The 17,545-nt window shown below is 39.4% G+C and overlaps 17 non-coding genes across 17 annotated transcripts; all 17 read right to left on the minus strand.

Annotated features, from left to right (window-relative positions):
- Nucleotides 1-400: 400 nt before the first annotated feature.
- Nucleotides 401-616, minus strand: LOC118945964. The gene has a single exon (XR_005041117.1). It is a non-coding gene; the product is annotated as a small nucleolar RNA U3 (small nucleolar RNA).
- Nucleotides 617-1,403: 787 nt separating this feature from the next.
- On the minus strand, nucleotides 1,404-1,619 carry LOC118945966. Its single transcript, XR_005041119.1, has one exon. It is a non-coding gene; the product is annotated as a small nucleolar RNA U3 (small nucleolar RNA).
- Nucleotides 1,620-2,406: 787 nt separating this feature from the next.
- Nucleotides 2,407-2,622, minus strand: LOC118945863. Its single transcript, XR_005041021.1, has one exon. It is a non-coding gene; the product is annotated as a small nucleolar RNA U3 (small nucleolar RNA).
- A 787-nt stretch (nucleotides 2,623-3,409) lies between these two features.
- On the minus strand, nucleotides 3,410-3,625 carry LOC118945864. Its single transcript, XR_005041022.1, has one exon. It is a non-coding gene; the product is annotated as a small nucleolar RNA U3 (small nucleolar RNA).
- A 787-nt stretch (nucleotides 3,626-4,412) lies between these two features.
- Nucleotides 4,413-4,628, minus strand: LOC118945967. Its single transcript, XR_005041120.1, has one exon. It is a non-coding gene; the product is annotated as a small nucleolar RNA U3 (small nucleolar RNA).
- A 787-nt stretch (nucleotides 4,629-5,415) lies between these two features.
- Nucleotides 5,416-5,631, minus strand: LOC118945865. The gene has a single exon (XR_005041023.1). It is a non-coding gene; the product is annotated as a small nucleolar RNA U3 (small nucleolar RNA).
- A 787-nt stretch (nucleotides 5,632-6,418) lies between these two features.
- Nucleotides 6,419-6,634, minus strand: LOC118945866. The gene has a single exon (XR_005041024.1). It is a non-coding gene; the product is annotated as a small nucleolar RNA U3 (small nucleolar RNA).
- Nucleotides 6,635-7,421: 787 nt separating this feature from the next.
- On the minus strand, nucleotides 7,422-7,637 carry LOC118945867. Its single transcript, XR_005041025.1, has one exon. It is a non-coding gene; the product is annotated as a small nucleolar RNA U3 (small nucleolar RNA).
- Nucleotides 7,638-8,424: 787 nt separating this feature from the next.
- On the minus strand, nucleotides 8,425-8,640 carry LOC118945868. Its single transcript, XR_005041026.1, has one exon. It is a non-coding gene; the product is annotated as a small nucleolar RNA U3 (small nucleolar RNA).
- Nucleotides 8,641-9,427: 787 nt separating this feature from the next.
- LOC118945874 lies at nucleotides 9,428-9,643 on the minus strand. Its single transcript, XR_005041031.1, has one exon. It is a non-coding gene; the product is annotated as a small nucleolar RNA U3 (small nucleolar RNA).
- Nucleotides 9,644-10,430: 787 nt separating this feature from the next.
- Nucleotides 10,431-10,646, minus strand: LOC118945935. Its single transcript, XR_005041088.1, has one exon. It is a non-coding gene; the product is annotated as a small nucleolar RNA U3 (small nucleolar RNA).
- Nucleotides 10,647-11,433: 787 nt separating this feature from the next.
- On the minus strand, nucleotides 11,434-11,649 carry LOC118945869. Its single transcript, XR_005041027.1, has one exon. It is a non-coding gene; the product is annotated as a small nucleolar RNA U3 (small nucleolar RNA).
- A 787-nt stretch (nucleotides 11,650-12,436) lies between these two features.
- Nucleotides 12,437-12,652, minus strand: LOC118945871. The gene has a single exon (XR_005041028.1). It is a non-coding gene; the product is annotated as a small nucleolar RNA U3 (small nucleolar RNA).
- A 787-nt stretch (nucleotides 12,653-13,439) lies between these two features.
- On the minus strand, nucleotides 13,440-13,655 carry LOC118945872. The gene has a single exon (XR_005041029.1). It is a non-coding gene; the product is annotated as a small nucleolar RNA U3 (small nucleolar RNA).
- Nucleotides 13,656-14,442: 787 nt separating this feature from the next.
- On the minus strand, nucleotides 14,443-14,658 carry LOC118945873. The gene has a single exon (XR_005041030.1). It is a non-coding gene; the product is annotated as a small nucleolar RNA U3 (small nucleolar RNA).
- Nucleotides 14,659-15,445: 787 nt separating this feature from the next.
- On the minus strand, nucleotides 15,446-15,661 carry LOC118945968. Its single transcript, XR_005041121.1, has one exon. It is a non-coding gene; the product is annotated as a small nucleolar RNA U3 (small nucleolar RNA).
- Nucleotides 15,662-16,448: 787 nt separating this feature from the next.
- LOC118945934 lies at nucleotides 16,449-16,664 on the minus strand. The gene has a single exon (XR_005041087.1). It is a non-coding gene; the product is annotated as a small nucleolar RNA U3 (small nucleolar RNA).
- Nucleotides 16,665-17,545: the final 881 nt, after the last annotated feature.

The raw sequence follows: 17,545 nt of genomic DNA on the forward strand, positions 1-17,545 counted from the left end.
GATTCCGAAGGTGCCCAGGCCCGGGTCTTTTTTTTAAAGAAACATCTGTAGAGTCAGAAAGGTTTGAATTACAAATTACTAAAAGCTATCTATGAAAAGCTGAGACTCTATCGAACATGCACATGTAACATGTTTTGCTCTATGACGCTCACAAGCTACCAAAAAGTTGTTAGAAAGTACAAGGTTCTTCTACGTATGAAGGTCAAAGGTTGTCCTGAAAGGAAAATTTTAAAACTCCTCATTTTGAAGCAAAATATAAGGGCTGGACATGGAGATCAACGAAAGCCAGAAAACTGAAAAGATTATTGCTGGGGTCTCAGGACTGATTCAAGAGGTTTTATTTTACTAACGATAAGGATTTGGGAGACATTTCAGTAGCTTTTATTGTACATGGTTATCATCCACTCAGAACATATTCCCTTCATCCAAGTTCATTGAAGAACAAGGAACAGTCATCAAAGGTGGAAGAAAAATGAGCAATGTCATTTCTAACCACCAGATTCATGCTCTGAACGGGAATATCTTGAATCGTCATCATGGATAGCGAGATCTACCACTTTAGACACACATTTCTCAAGTAACGCACTATAGAAATGATCCCTGAAAGTATAGTCTTGGTGCATAAGTTGTTGTGATCAAGGTGGAGCATCTTGAAAAGAGCATTTGCACCAGCGGTTTGTGTTGCATTCTCAGCATCAACAGTTGTTGCAATCAAATTATGTTAATTATGGAGAATTGCTAGGTTTCTCAATTGAGAAAAATGGTCAGCGATGCTGGTTGCCAACAGGTAAAATATGACCTAATGTTGATGGACAGCCATCCATATTTCAAAGCCGGTTATTTGTGTTGAATTCTACCCCCTTTTAAACATTGTGTGTTTTAGCTATAGACGTATGGGTTGTACCATCAGATTCGTCTCTGTCTTCTGCATCCAGTGGTACCAAGAGTTAGTCTGTGTGATTAACGGGGGCTGAGATAGAGCTGTGTTTGTGAGACAAAGACGGATTCCGAAGGTGCCCAGGCCCGGGTCTTTTTTTTAAAGAAACATCTGTAGAGTCAGAAAGGTTTGAATTACAAACTACTAAAAGCTATCTATGAAAAGCTGAGACTCTATCGAACATGCACATGTAACATGTTTTGCTCTATGACGCTCACAAGCTACCAAAAAGTTGTTAGAAAGTACAAGGTTCTTCTACGTATGAAGGTCAAAGGTTGTCCTGAAAGGAACATTTTAAAACTCCTCATTTTGAAGCAAAATATAAGGGCTGGACATGGAGATCAACGAAAGCCAGAAAACTGAAAAGATTATTGCTGGGGTCTCAGGACTGATTCAAGAGGTTTTATTTTACTAACGATAAGGATTTGGGAGACATTTCAGTAGCTTTTATTGTACATGGTTATCATCCACTCAGAACATATTCCCTTCATCCAAGTTCATTGAAGAACAAGGAACAGTCATCAAAGGTGGAAGAAAAATGAGCAATGTCATTTCTAACCACCAGATTCATGCTCTGAACGGGAATATCTTGAATCGTCATCATGGATAGCGAGATCTACCACTTTAGACACACATTTCTCAAGTAACGCACTATAGAAATGATCCCTGAAAGTATAGTCTTGGTGCATAAGTTGTTGTGATCAAGGTGGAGCATCTTGAAAAGAGCATTTGCACCAGCGGTTTGTGTTGCATTCTCAGCATCAACAGTTGTTGCAATCAAATTATGTTAATTATGGAGAATTGCTAGGTTTCTCAATTGAGAAAAATGGTCAGCGATGCTGGTTGCCAACAGGTAAAATATGACCTAATGTTGATGGACAGCCATCCATATTTCAAAGCCGGTTATTTGTGTTGAATTCTACCCCCTTTTAAACATTGTGTGTTTTAGCTATAGACGTATGGGTTGTACCATCAGATTCGTCTCTGTCTTCTGCATCCAGTGGTACCAAGAGTTAGTCTGTGTGATTAACGGGGGCTGAGATAGAGCTGTGTTTGTGAGACAAAGACGGATTCCGAAGGTGCCCAGGCCCGGGTCTTTTTTTTAAAGAAACATCTGTAGAGTCAGAAAGGTTTGAATTACAAATTACTAAAAGCTATCTATGAAAAGCTGAGACTCTATCGAACATGCACATGTAACATGTTTTGCTCTATGACGCTCACATGCTACCAAAAAGTTGTTAGAAAGTACAAGGTTCTTCTACGTATGAAGGTCAAAGGTTGTCCTGAAAGGAAAATTTTAAAACTCCTCATTTTGAAGCAAAATATAAGGGCTGGACATGGAGATCAACGAAAGCCAGAAAACTGAAAAGATTATTGCTGGGGTCTCAGGACTGATTCAAAAGGTTTTATTTTACTAACGATAAGGATTTGGGAGACATTTCAGTAGCTTTTATTGTACATGGTTATCATCCACTCAGAACATATTCCCTTCATCCACGTTCATTGAAGAACAAGGAACAGTAATCAAAGGTGGAATAAAAATGAGCAAGGTCATTTCTAACCACCAGATTCATGCTCTGAACGGGAATATCTTGAATCGTCATCATGGATAGCGAGATCTACCACTTTAGACACACATTTCTCAAGTAACGCACTATAGAAATGATCCCTGAAAGTATAGTTTTGGTGCATAAGTTGTTGTGATCAAGGTGGAGCATCTTGAAAAGAGCATTTGCACCACCGGTTTGTGTTGCATTCTCAGCATCAACAGTTGTTGCAATCAAATTATGTTAATTATGGAGAATTGCTAGGTTTCTCAATTGAGAAAAATGGTCAGCGATGCTGGTTGCCAACAGGTAAAATATGACCTAATGTTGATGGACAGCCATCCATATTTCAAAGCCGGTTATTTGTGTTGAATTCTACCCCCTTTTAAACATTGTGTGTTTTAGCTATAGACGTATGGGTTGTACCATCAGATTCGTCTCTGTCTTCTGCATCCAGTGGTACCAAGAGTTAGTCTGTGTGATTAACGGGGGCTGAGATAGAGCTGTGTTTGTGAGACAAAGACGGATTCCGAAGGTGCCCAGGCCCGGGTCTTTTTTTTAAAGAAACATCTGTAGAGTCAGAAAGGTTTGAATTACAAATTACTAAAAGCTATCTATGAAAAGCTGAGACTCTATCGAACATGCACATGTAACATGTTTTGCTCTATGACGCTCACATGCTACCAAAAAGTTGTTAGAAAGTACAAGGTTCTTCTACGTATGAAGGTCAAAGGTTGTCCTGAAAGGAAAATTTTAAAACTCCTCATTTTGAAGCAAAATATAAGGGCTGGACATGGAGATCAACGAAAGCCAGAAAACTGAAAAGATTATTGCTGGGGTCTCAGGACTGATTCAAAAGGTTTTATTTTACTAACGATAAGGATTTGGGAGACATTTCAGTAGCTTTTATTGTACATGGTTATCATCCACTCAGAACATATTCCCTTCATCCACGTTCATTGAAGAACAAGGAACAGTAATCAAAGGTGGAATAAAAATGAGCAAGGTCATTTCTAACCACCAGATTCATGCTCTGAACGGGAATATCTTGAATCGTCATCATGGATAGCGAGATCTACCACTTTAGACACACATTTCTCAAGTAACGCACTATAGAAATGATCCCTGAAAGTATAGTTTTGGTGCATAAGTTGTTGTGATCAAGGTGGAGCATCTTGAAAAGAGCATTTGCACCACCGGTTTGTGTTGCATTCTCAGCATCAACAGTTGTTGCAATCAAATTATGTTAATTATGGAGAATTGCTAGGTTTCTCAATTGAGAAAAATGGTCAGCGATGCTGGTTGCCAACAGGTAAAATATGACCTAATGTTGATGGACAGCCATCCATATTTCAAAGCCGGTTATTTGTGTTGAATTCTACCCCCTTTTAAACATTGTGTGTTTTAGCTATAGACGTATGGGTTGTACCATCAGATTCGTCTCTGTCTTCTGCATCCAGTGGTACCAAGAGTTAGTCTGTGTGATTAACGGGGGCTGAGATAGAGCTGTGTTTGTGAGACAAAGACGGATTCCGAAGGTGCCCAGGCCCGGGTCTTTTTTTTAAAGAAACATCTGTAGAGTCAGAAAGGTTTGAATTACAAACTACTAAAAGCTATCTATGAAAAGCTGAGACTCTATCGAACATGCACATGTAACATGTTTTGCTCTATGACGCTCACAAGCTACCAAAAAGTTGTTAGAAAGTACAAGGTTCTTCTACGTATGAAGGTCAAAGGTTGTCCTGAAAGGAACATTTTAAAACTCCTCATTTTGAAGCAAAATATAAGGGCTGGACATGGAGATCAACGAAAGCCAGAAAACTGAAAAGATTATTGCTGGGGTCTCAGGACTGATTCAAGAGGTTTTATTTTACTAACGATAAGGATTTGGGAGACATTTCAGTAGCTTTTATTGTACATGGTTATCATCCACTCAGAACATATTCCCTTCATCCAAGTTCATTGAAGAACAAGGAACAGTCATCAAAGGTGGAAGAAAAATGAGCAATGTCATTTCTAACCACCAGATTCATGCTCTGAACGGGAATATCTTGAATCGTCATCATGGATAGCGAGATCTACCACTTTAGACACACATTTCTCAAGTAACGCACTATAGAAATGATCCCTGAAAGTATAGTCTTGGTGCATAAGTTGTTGTGATCAAGGTGGAGCATCTTGAAAAGAGCATTTGCACCAGCGGTTTGTGTTGCATTCTCAGCATCAACAGTTGTTGCAATCAAATTATGTTAATTATGGAGAATTGCTAGGTTTCTCAATTGAGAAAAATGGTCAGCGATGCTGGTTGCCAACAGGTAAAATATGACCTAATGTTGATGGACAGCCATCCATATTTCAAAGCCGGTTATTTGTGTTGAATTCTACCCCCTTTTAAACATTGTGTGTTTTAGCTATAGACGTATGGGTTGTACCATCAGATTCGTCTCTGTCTTCTGCATCCAGTGGTACCAAGAGTTAGTCTGTGTGATTAACGGGGGCTGAGATAGAGCTGTGTTTGTGAGACAAAGACGGATTCCGAAGGTGCCCAGGCCCGGGTCTTTTTTTTAAAGAAACATCTGTAGAGTCAGAAAGGTTTGAATTACAAATTACTAAAAGCTATCTATGAAAAGCTGAGACTCTATCGAACATGCACATGTAACATGTTTTGCTCTATGACGCTCACATGCTACCAAAAAGTTGTTAGAAAGTACAAGGTTCTTCTACGTATGAAGGTCAAAGGTTGTCCTGAAAGGAAAATTTTAAAACTCCTCATTTTGAAGCAAAATATAAGGGCTGGACATGGAGATCAACGAAAGCCAGAAAACTGAAAAGATTATTGCTGGGGTCTCAGGACTGATTCAAGAGGTTTTATTTTACTAACGATAAGGATTTGGGAGACATTTCAGTAGCTTTTATTGTACATGGTTATCATCCACTCAGAACATATTCCCTTCATCCACGTTCATTGAAGAACAAGGAACAGTAATCAAAGGTGGAATAAAAATGAGCAAGGTCATTTCTAACCACCAGATTCATGCTCTGAACGGGAATATCTTGAATCGTCATCATGGATAGCGAGATCTACCACTTTAGACACACATTTCTCAAGTAACGCACTATAGAAATGATCCCTGAAAGTATAGTTTTGGTGCATAAGTTGTTGTGATCAAGGTGGAGCATCTTGAAAAGAGCATTTGCACCACCGGTTTGTGTTGCATTCTCAGCATCAACAGTTGTTGCAATCAAATTATGTTAATTATGGAGAATTGCTAGGTTTCTCAATTGAGAAAAATGGTCAGCGATGCTGGTTGCCAACAGGTAAAATATGACCTAATGTTGATGGACAGCCATCCATATTTCAAAGCCGGTTATTTGTGTTGAATTCTACCCCCTTTTAAACATTGTGTGTTTTAGCTATAGACGTATGGGTTGTACCATCAGATTCGTCTCTGTCTTCTGCATCCAGTGGTACCAAGAGTTAGTCTGTGTGATTAACGGGGGCTGAGATAGAGCTGTGTTTGTGAGACAAAGACGGATTCCGAAGGTGCCCAGGCCCGGGTCTTTTTTTTAAAGAAACATCTGTAGAGTCAGAAAGGTTTGAATTACAAACTACTAAAAGCTATCTATGAAAAGCTGAGACTCTATCGAACATGCACATGTAACATGTTTTGCTCTATGACGCTGACAAGCTACCAAAAAGTTGTTAGAAAGTACAAGGTTCTTCTACGTATGAAGGTCAAAGGTTGTCCTGAAAGGAACATTTTAAAACTCCTCATTTTGAAGCAAAATATAAGGGCTGGACATGGAGATCAACGAAAGCCAGAAAACTGAAAAGATTATTGCTGGGGTCTCAGGACTGATTCAAGAGGTTTTATTTTACTAACGATAAGGATTTGGGAGACATTTCAGTAGCTTTTATTGTACATGGTTATCATCCACTCAGAACATATTCCCTTCATCCACGTTCATTGAAGAACAAGGAACAGTAATCAAAGGTGGAATAAAAATGAGCAAGGTCATTTCTAACCACCAGATTCATGCTCTGAACGGGAATATCTTGAATCGTCATCATGGATAGCGAGATCTACCACTTTAGACACACATTTCTCAAGTAACGCACTATAGAAATGATCCCTGAAAGTATAGTTTTGGTGCATAAGTTGTTGTGATCAAGGTGGAGCATCTTGAAAAGAGCATTTGCACCACCGGTTTGTGTTGCATTCTCAGCATCAACAGTTGTTGCAATCAAATTATGTTAATTATGGAGAATTGCTAGGTTTCTCAATTGAGAAAAATGGTCAGCGATGCTGGTTGCCAACAGGTAAAATATGACCTAATGTTGATGGACAGCCATCCATATTTCAAAGCCGGTTATTTGTGTTGAATTCTACCCCCTTTTAAACATTGTGTGTTTTAGCTATAGACGTATGGGTTGTACCATCAGATTCGTCTCTGTCTTCTGCATCCAGTGGTACCAAGAGTTAGTCTGTGTGATTAACGGGGGCTGAGATAGAGCTGTGTTTGTGAGACAAAGACGGATTCCGAAGGTGCCCAGGCCCGGGTCTTTTTTTTAAAGAAACATCTGTAGAGTCAGAAAGGTTTGAATTACAAATTACTAAAAGCTATCTATGAAAAGCTGAGACTCTATCGAACATGCACATGTAACATGTTTTGCTCTATGACGCTCACATGCTACCAAAAAGTTGTTAGAAAGTACAAGGTTCTTCTACGTATGAAGGTCAAAGGTTGTCCTGAAAGGAAAATTTTAAAACTCCTCATTTTGAAGCAAAATATAAGGGCTGGACATGGAGATCAACGAAAGCCAGAAAACTGAAAAGATTATTGCTGGGGTCTCAGGACTGATTCAAGAGGTTTTATTTTACTAACGATAAGGATTTGGGAGACATTTCAGTAGCTTTTATTGTACATGGTTATCATCCACTCAGAACATATTCCCTTCATCCACGTTCATTGAAGAACAAGGAACAGTAATCAAAGGTGGAATAAAAATGAGCAAGGTCATTTCTAACCACCAGATTCATGCTCTGAACGGGAATATCTTGAATCGTCATCATGGATAGCGAGATCTACCACTTTAGACACACATTTCTCAAGTAACGCACTATAGAAATGATCCCTGAAAGTATAGTTTTGGTGCATAAGTTGTTGTGATCAAGGTGGAGCATCTTGAAAAGAGCATTTGCACCACCGGTTTGTGTTGCATTCTCAGCATCAACAGTTGTTGCAATCAAATTATGTTAATTATGGAGAATTGCTAGGTTTCTCAATTGAGAAAAATGGTCAGCGATGCTGGTTGCCAACAGGTAAAATATGACCTAATGTTGATGGACAGCCATCCATATTTCAAAGCCGGTTATTTGTGTTGAATTCTACCCCCTTTTAAACATTGTGTGTTTTAGCTATAGACGTATGGGTTGTACCATCAGATTCGTCTCTGTCTTCTGCATCCAGTGGTACCAAGAGTTAGTCTGTGTGATTAACGGGGGCTGAGATAGAGCTGTGTTTGTGAGACAAAGACGGATTCCGAAGGTGCCCAGGCCCGGGTCTTTTTTTTAAAGAAACATCTGTAGAGTCAGAAAGGTTTGAATTACAAATTACTAAAAGCTATCTATGAAAAGCTGAGACTCTATCGAACATGCACATGTAACATGTTTTGCTCTATGACGCTCACATGCTACCAAAAAGTTGTTAGAAAGTACAAGGTTCTTCTACGTATGAAGGTCAAAGGTTGTCCTGAAAGGAAAATTTTAAAACTCCTCATTTTGAAGCAAAATATAAGGGCTGGACATGGAGATCAACGAAAGCCAGAAAACTGAAAAGATTATTGCTGGGGTCTCAGGACTGATTCAAGAGGTTTTATTTTACTAACGATAAGGATTTGGGAGACATTTCAGTAGCTTTTATTGTACATGGTTATCATCCACTCAGAACATATTCCCTTCATCCACGTTCATTGAAGAACAAGGAACAGTAATCAAAGGTGGAATAAAAATGAGCAAGGTCATTTCTAACCACCAGATTCATGCTCTGAACGGGAATATCTTGAATCGTCATCATGGATAGCGAGATCTACCACTTTAGACACACATTTCTCAAGTAACGCACTATAGAAATGATCCCTGAAAGTATAGTTTTGGTGCATAAGTTGTTGTGATCAAGGTGGAGCATCTTGAAAAGAGCATTTGCACCACCGGTTTGTGTTGCATTCTCAGCATCAACAGTTGTTGCAATCAAATTATGTTAATTATGGAGAATTGCTAGGTTTCTCAATTGAGAAAAATGGTCAGCGATGCTGGTTGCCAACAGGTAAAATATGACCTAATGTTGATGGACAGCCATCCATATTTCAAAGCCGGTTATTTGTGTTGAATTCTACCCCCTTTTAAACATTGTGTGTTTTAGCTATAGACGTATGGGTTGTACCATCAGATTCGTCTCTGTCTTCTGCATCCAGTGGTACCAAGAGTTAGTCTGTGTGATTAACGGGGGCTGAGATAGAGCTGTGTTTGTGAGACAAAGACGGATTCCGAAGGTGCCCAGGCCCGGGTCTTTTTTTTAAAGAAACATCTGTAGAGTCAGAAAGGTTTGAATTACAAACTACTAAAAGCTATCTATGAAAAGCTGAGACTCTATCGAACATGCACATGTAACATGTTTTGCTCTATGACGCTCACAAGCTACCAAAAAGTTGTTAGAAAGTACAAGGTTCTTCTACGTATGAAGGTCAAAGGTTGTCCTGAAAGGAACATTTTAAAACTCCTCATTTTGAAGCAAAATATAAGGGCTGGACATGGAGATCAACGAAAGCCAGAAAACTGAAAAGATTATTGCTGGGGTCTCAGGACTGATTCAAGAGGTTTTATTTTACTAACGATAAGGATTTGGGAGACATTTCAGTAGCTTTTATTGTACATGGTTATCATCCACTCAGAACATATTCCCTTCATCCACGTTCATTGAAGAACAAGGAACAGTAATCAAAGGTGGAATAAAAATGAGCAATGTCATTTCTAACCACCAGATTCATGCTCTGAACGGGAATATCTTGAATCGTCATCATGGATAGCGAGATCTACCACTTTAGACACACATTTCTCAAGTAACGCACTATAGAAATGATCCCTGAAAGTATAGTTTTGGTGCATAAGTTGTTGTGATCAAGGTGGAGCATCTTGAAAAGAGCATTTGCACCACCGGTTTGTGTTGCATTCTCAGCATCAACAGTTGTTGCAATCAAATTATGTTAATTATGGAGAATTGCTAGGTTTCTCAATTGAGAAAAATGGTCAGCGATGCTGGTTGCCAACAGGTAAAATATGACCTAATGTTGATGGACAGCCATCCATATTTCAAAGCCGGTTATTTGTGTTGAATTCTACCCCCTTTTAAACATTGTGTGTTTTAGCTATAGACGTATGGGTTGTACCATCAGATTCGTCTCTGTCTTCTGCATCCAGTGGTACCAAGAGTTAGTCTGTGTGATTAACGGGGGCTGAGATAGAGCTGTGTTTGTGAGACAAAGACGGATTCCGAAGGTGCCCAGGCCCGGGTCTTTTTTTTAAAGAAACATCTGTAGAGTCAGAAAGGTTTGAATTACAAACTACTAAAAGCTATCTATGAAAAGCTGAGACTCTATCGAACATGCACATGTAACATGTTTTGCTCTATGACGCTCACAAGCTACCAAAAAGTTGTTAGAAAGTACAAGGTTCTTCTACGTATGAAGGTCAAAGGTTGTCCTGAAAGGAACATTTTAAAACTCCTCATTTTGAAGCAAAATATAAGGGCTGGACATGGAGATCAACGAAAGCCAGAAAACTGAAAAGATTATTGCTGGGGTCTCAGGACTGATTCAAGAGGTTTTATTTTACTAACGATAAGGATTTGGGAGACATTTCAGTAGCTTTTATTGTACATGGTTATCATCCACTCAGAACATATTCCCTTCATCCAAGTTCATTGAAGAACAAGGAACAGTCATCAAAGGTGGAAGAAAAATGAGCAATGTCATTTCTAACCACCAGATTCATGCTCTGAATGGGAATATCTTGAATCGTCATCATGGATAGCGAGATCTACCACTTTAGACACACATTTCTCAAGTAACGCACTATAGAAATGATCCCTGAAAGTATAGTCTTGGTGCATAAGTTGTTGTGATCAAGGTGGAGCATCTTGAAAAGAGCATTTGCACCAGCGGTTTGTGTTGCATTCTCAGCATCAACAGTTGTTGCAATCAAATTATGTTAATTATGGAGAATTGCTAGGTTTCTCAATTGAGAAAAATGGTCAGCGATGCTGGTTGCCAACAGGTAAAATATGACCTAATGTTGATGGACAGCCATCCATATTTCAAAGCCGGTTATTTGTGTTGAATTCTACCCCCTTTTAAACATTGTGTGTTTTAGCTATAGACGTATGGGTTGTACCATCAGATTCGTCTCTGTCTTCTGCATCCAGTGGTACCAAGAGTTAGTCTGTGTGATTAACGGGGGCTGAGATAGAGCTGTGTTTGTGAGACAAAGACGGATTCCGAAGGTGCCCAGGCCCGGGTCTTTTTTTTAAAGAAACATCTGTAGAGTCAGAAAGGTTTGAATTACAAATTACTAAAAGCTATCTATGAAAAGCTGAGACTCTATCGAACATGCACATGTAACATGTTTTGCTCTATGACGCTCACATGCTACCAAAAAGTTGTTAGAAAGTACAAGGTTCTTCTACGTATGAAGGTCAAAGGTTGTCCTGAAAGGAAAATTTTAAAACTCCTCATTTTGAAGCAAAATATAAGGGCTGGACATGGAGATCAACGAAAGCCAGAAAACTGAAAAGATTATTGCTGGGGTCTCAGGACTGATTCAAGAGGTTTTATTTTACTAACGATAAGGATTTGGGAGACATTTCAGTAGCTTTTATTGTACATGGTTATCATCCACTCAGAACATATTCCCTTCATCCACGTTCATTGAAGAACAAGGAACAGTAATCAAAGGTGGAATAAAAATGAGCAAGGTCATTTCTAACCACCAGATTCATGCTCTGAACGGGAATATCTTGAATCGTCATCATGGATAGCGAGATCTACCACTTTAGACACACATTTCTCAAGTAACGCACTATAGAAATGATCCCTGAAAGTATAGTTTTGGTGCATAAGTTGTTGTGATCAAGGTGGAGCATCTTGAAAAGAGCATTTGCACCACCGGTTTGTGTTGCATTCTCAGCATCAACAGTTGTTGCAATCAAATTATGTTAATTATGGAGAATTGCTAGGTTTCTCAATTGAGAAAAATGGTCAGCGATGCTGGTTGCCAACAGGTAAAATATGACCTAATGTTGATGGACAGCCATCCATATTTCAAAGCCGGTTATTTGTGTTGAATTCTACCCCCTTTTAAACATTGTGTGTTTTAGCTATAGACGTATGGGTTGTACCATCAGATTCGTCTCTGTCTTCTGCATCCAGTGGTACCAAGAGTTAGTCTGTGTGATTAACGGGGGCTGAGATAGAGCTGTGTTTGTGAGACAAAGACGGATTCCGAAGGTGCCCAGGCCCGGGTCTTTTTTTTAAAGAAACATCTGTAGAGTCAGAAAGGTTTGAATTACAAACTACTAAAAGCTATCTATGAAAAGCTGAGACTCTATCGAACATGCACATGTAACATGTTTTGCTCTATGACGCTCACATGCTACCAAAAAGTTGTTAGAAAGTACAAGGTTCTTCTACGTATGAAGGTCAAAGGTTGTCCTGAAAGGAACATTTTAAAACTCCTCATTTTGAAGCAAAATATAAGGGCTGGACATGGAGATCAACGAAAGCCAGAAAACTGAAAAGATTATTGCTGGGGTCTCAGGACTGATTCAAGAGGTTTTATTTTACTAACGATAAGGATTTGGGAGACATTTCAGTAGCTTTTATTGTACATGGTTATCATCCACTCAGAACATATTCCCTTCATCCACGTTCATTGAAGAACAAGGAACAGTAATCAAAGGTGGAATAAAAATGAGCAAGGTCATTTCTAACCACCAGATTCATGCTCTGAACGGGAATATCTTGAATCGTCATCATGGATAGCGAGATCTACCACTTTAGACACACATTTCTCAAGTAACGCACTATAGAAATGATCCCTGAAAGTATAGTTTTGGTGCATAAGTTGTTGTGATCAAGGTGGAGCATCTTGAAAAGAGCATTTGCACCAGCGGTTTGTGTTGCATTCTCAGCATCAACAGTTGTTGCAATCAAATTATGTTAATTATGGAGAATTGCTAGGTTTCTCAATTGAGAAAAATGGTCAGCGATGCTGGTTGCCAACAGGTAAAATATGACCTAATGTTGATGGACAGCCATCCATATTTCAAAGCCGGTTATTTGTGTTGAATTCTACCCCCTTTTAAACATTGTGTGTTTTAGCTATAGACGTATGGGTTGTACCATCAGATTCGTCTCTGTCTTCTGCATCCAGTGGTACCAAGAGTTAGTCTGTGTGATTAACGGGGGCTGAGATAGAGCTGTGTTTGTGAGACAAAGACGGATTCCGAAGGTGCCCAGGCCCGGGTCTTTTTTTTAAAGAAACATCTGTAGAGTCAGAAAGGTTTGAATTACAAACTACTAAAAGCTATCTATGAAAAGCTGAGACTCTATCGAACATGCACATGTAACATGTTTTGCTCTATGACGCTCACATGCTACCAAAAAGTTGTTAGAAAGTACAAGGTTCTTCTACGTATGAAGGTCAAAGGTTGTCCTGAAAGGAACATTTTAAAACTCCTCATTTTGAAGCAAAATATAAGGGCTGGACATGGAGATCAACGAAAGCCAGAAAACTGAAAAGATTATTGCTGGGGTCTCAGGACTGATTCAAGAGGTTTTATTTTACTAACGATAAGGATTTGGGAGACATTTCAGTAGCTTTTATTGTACATGGTTATCATCCACTCAGAACATATTCCCTTCATCCACGTTCATTGAAGAACAAGGAACAGTAATCAAAGGTGGAATAAAAATGAGCAAGGTCATTTCTAACCACCAGATTCATGCTCTGAACGGGAATATCTTGAATCGTCATCATGGATAGCGAGATCTACCACTTTAGACACACATTTCTCAAGTAACGCACTATAGAAATGATCCCTGAAAGTATAGTTTTGGTGCATAAGTTGTTGTGATCAAGGTGGAGCATCTTGAAAAGAGCATTTGCACCAGCGGTTTGTGTTGCATTCTCAGCATCAACAGTTGTTGCAATCAAATTATGTTAATTATGGAGAATTGCTAGGTTTCTCAATTGAGAAAAATGGTCAGCGATGCTGGTTGCCAACAGGTAAAATATGACCTAATGTTGATGGACAGCCATCCATATTTCAAAGCCGGTTATTTGTGTTGAATTCTACCCCCTTTTAAACATTGTGTGTTTTAGCTATAGACGTATGGGTTGTACCATCAGATTCGTCTCTGTCTTCTGCATCCAGTGGTACCAAGAGTTAGTCTGTGTGATTAACGGGGGCTGAGATAGAGCTGTGTTTGTGAGACAAAGACGGATTCCGAAGGTGCCCAGGCCCGGGTCTTTTTTTTAAAGAAACATCTGTAGAGTCAGAAAGGTTTGAATTACAAACTACTAAAAGCTATCTATGAAAAGCTGAGACTCTATCGAACATGCACATGTAACATGTTTTGCTCTATGACGCTCACATGCTACCAAAAAGTTGTTAGAAAGTACAAGGTTCTTCTACGTATGAAGGTCAAAGGTTGTCCTGAAAGGAAAATTTTAAAACTCCTCATTTTGAAGCAAAATATAAGGGCTGGACATGGAGATCAACGAAAGCCAGAAAACTGAAAAGATTATTGCTGGGGTCTCAGGACTGATTCAAGAGGTTTTATTTTACTAACGATAAGGATTTGGGAGACATTTCAGTAGCTTTTATTGTACATGGTTATCATCCACTCAGAACATATTCCCTTCATCCACGTTCATTGAAGAACAAGGAACAGTAATCAAAGGTGGAATAAAAATGAGCAAGGTCATTTCTAACCACCAGATTCATGCTCTGAACGGGAATATCTTGAATCGTCATCATGGATAGCGAGATCTACCACTTTAGACACACATTTCTCAAGTAACGCACTATAGAAATGATCCCTGAAAGTATAGTTTTGGTGCATAAGTTGTTGTGATCAAGGTGGAGCATCTTGAAAAGAGCATTTGCACCAGCGGTTTGTGTTGCATTCTCAGCATCAACAGTTGTTGCAATCAAATTATGTTAATTATGGAGAATTGCTAGGTTTCTCAATTGAGAAAAATGGTCAGCGATGCTGGTTGCCAACAGGTAAAATATGACCTAATGTTGATGGACAGCCATCCATATTTCAAAGCCGGTTATTTGTGTTGAATTCTACCCCCTTTTAAACATTGTGTGTTTTAGCTATAGACGTATGGGTTGTACCATCAGATTCGTCTCTGTCTTCTGCATCCAGTGGTACCAAGAGTTAGTCTGTGTGATTAACGGGGGCTGAGATAGAGCTGTGTTTGTGAGACAAAGACGGATTCCGAAGGTGCCCAGGCCCGGGTCTTTTTTTTAAAGAAACATCTGTAGAGTCAGAAAGGTTTGAATTACAAACTACTAAAAGCTATCTATGAAAAGCTGAGACTCTATCGAACATGCACATGTAACATGTTTTGCTCTATGACGCTCACAAGCTACCAAAAAGTTGTTAGAAAGTACAAGGTTCTTCTACGTATGAAGGTCAAAGGTTGTCCTGAAAGGAACATTTTAAAACTCCTCATTTTGAAGCAAAATATAAGGGCTGGACATGGAGATCAACGAAAGCCAGAAAACTGAAAAGATTATTGCTGGGGTCTCAGGACTGATTCAAGAGGTTTTATTTTACTAACGATAAGGATTTGGGAGACATTTCAGTAGCTTTTATTGTACATGGTTATCATCCACTCAGAACATATTCCCTTCATCCAAGTTCATTGAAGAACAAGGAACAGTCATCAAAGGTGGAAGAAAAATGAGCAATGTCATTTCTAACCACCAGATTCATGCTCTGAACGGGAATATCTTGAATCGTCATCATGGATAGCGAGATCTACCACTTTAGACACACATTTCTCAAGTAACGCACTATAGAAATGATCCCTGAAAGTATAGTCTTGGTGCATAAGTTGTTGTGATCAAGGTGGAGCATCTTGAAAAGAGCATTTGCACCAGCGGTTTGTGTTGCATTCTCAGCATCAACAGTTGTTGCAATCAAATTATGTTAATTATGGAGAATTGCTAGGTTTCTCAATTGAGAAAAATGGTCAGCGATGCTGGTTGCCAACAGGTAAAATATGACCTAATGTTGATGGACAGCCATCCATATTTCAAAGCCGGTTATTTGTGTTGAATTCTACCCCCTTTTAAACATTGTGTGTTTTAGCTATAGACGTATGGGTTGTACCATCAGATTCGTCTCTGTCTTCTGCATCCAGTGGTACCAAGAGTTAGTCTGTGTGATTAACGGGGGCTGAGATAGAGCTGTGTTTGTGAGACAAAGACGGATTCCGAAGGTGCCCAGGCCCGGGTCTTTTTTTTACAGAAACATCTGTAGAGTCAGAAAGGTTTGAATTACAAACTACTAAAAGCTATCTATGAAAAGCTGAGACTCTATCGAACATGCACATGTACCATGTTTTGCTCTATGACGCTCACAAGCTACCAAAACGTTGTTAGAAAGTACAAGGTTCTTCTACGTATGAAGGTCAAAGGTTGTCCTGAAAGGAACATTTTAAAACTCCTCATTTTGAAGCAAAATATAAGGGCTGGACATGGAGATCAACGAAAGCCAGAAAACTGAAAAGATTATTGCTGGGGTCTCAGGACTGATTCAAGAGGTTTTTTTTTACTAACGATAAGGATTTGGGAGACATTTCAGTAGCTTTTATTGTACATGGTTATCATCCACTCAGAACATATTCCCTTCATCCACATTCATTGAAGAACAAGGAACAGTCATCAAAGGTGGAAGAAAAATGAGCAAGGTCATTTCTAACCACCAAATTCATGCTCTGAACGGGAATATCTTGAATCGTCATCATGGATAGCGAGATCTACCACTTTAGACACACATTTCTCAAGTAACGCACTATAGAAATGATCCCTGAAAGTATAGTCTTGGTGCATAAGTTGTTGTGATCAAGGTGGAGCATCTTGAAAAGAGCATTTGCACCACCGGTTTGTGTTGCATTCTCAGCATCAACAGTTGTTGCAATCAAATTATGTTAATTATGGAGAATTGCTAGGTTTCTCAATTGAGAAAAATGGTCAGCGATGCTGGTTGCCAACAGGTAAAATATTACCTAATGTTGATGGACAGCCATCCATATTTCAAAGCCGGTTATTTGTGTTGAATTCTACCCCCTTTTAAACATTGTGTGTTTTAGCTATAGACGTATGGGTTGTACCATCACATTTGTCTCTGTCTTCCTCATCCAGTTGTTCCAAGAGTTTCTCTGTGTGATTGTCAGAAAAATTCAGAGGATTTTTGCTGTGGTCTCAAGACTGATAGAGACTGCCTCCACTATACCATTTCAACTTCAACATTTCAACATCATCAACACCCCTCTGCTTAGTCTAATACACCGATCACTAATAGATACTAAAAGCAATTTTGTCCGATCTAAATATTATGGATTTCTCTGTGTGTGTGTGTGTGTGTGTGTGTGTTTGTGTGTGTGTGTGTGTGTGTGTGTGTGTGTGTGTGTGTGTGTGTGTGTGTGTCTGTGTGTGTGTGTGTGTGTGTGTGTGTGTGTGTGTGTGTGTGTGTGTGTGTGTGTGTGTGTGTGTGTGTGTGTGTGTGTGTGTGTGTGTGTGTGTGTGTGTGTGTCTGTGTGTGTGTGTGTGTGTGTGTGTGTGTGTGTGTGTGTGTGTGTCTGTGTGTGTGTGTGTGTGTGTGTGTGTTTGTGTGTGTGTGTGTGTGTGTGTGTGTGTGTGTGTGTGTGTGTGTGTGTGTGTGTGTGTGTGTGTGTGTGTGTGTGTGTGTGTGTGTGTGTGTGTG

Source organism: Oncorhynchus mykiss, chromosome 30 (genome assembly GCF_013265735.2).
Source record: "Oncorhynchus mykiss isolate Arlee chromosome 30, USDA_OmykA_1.1, whole genome shotgun sequence".
Taxonomy (NCBI): Eukaryota; Metazoa; Chordata; class Actinopteri; order Salmoniformes; family Salmonidae; genus Oncorhynchus; species Oncorhynchus mykiss.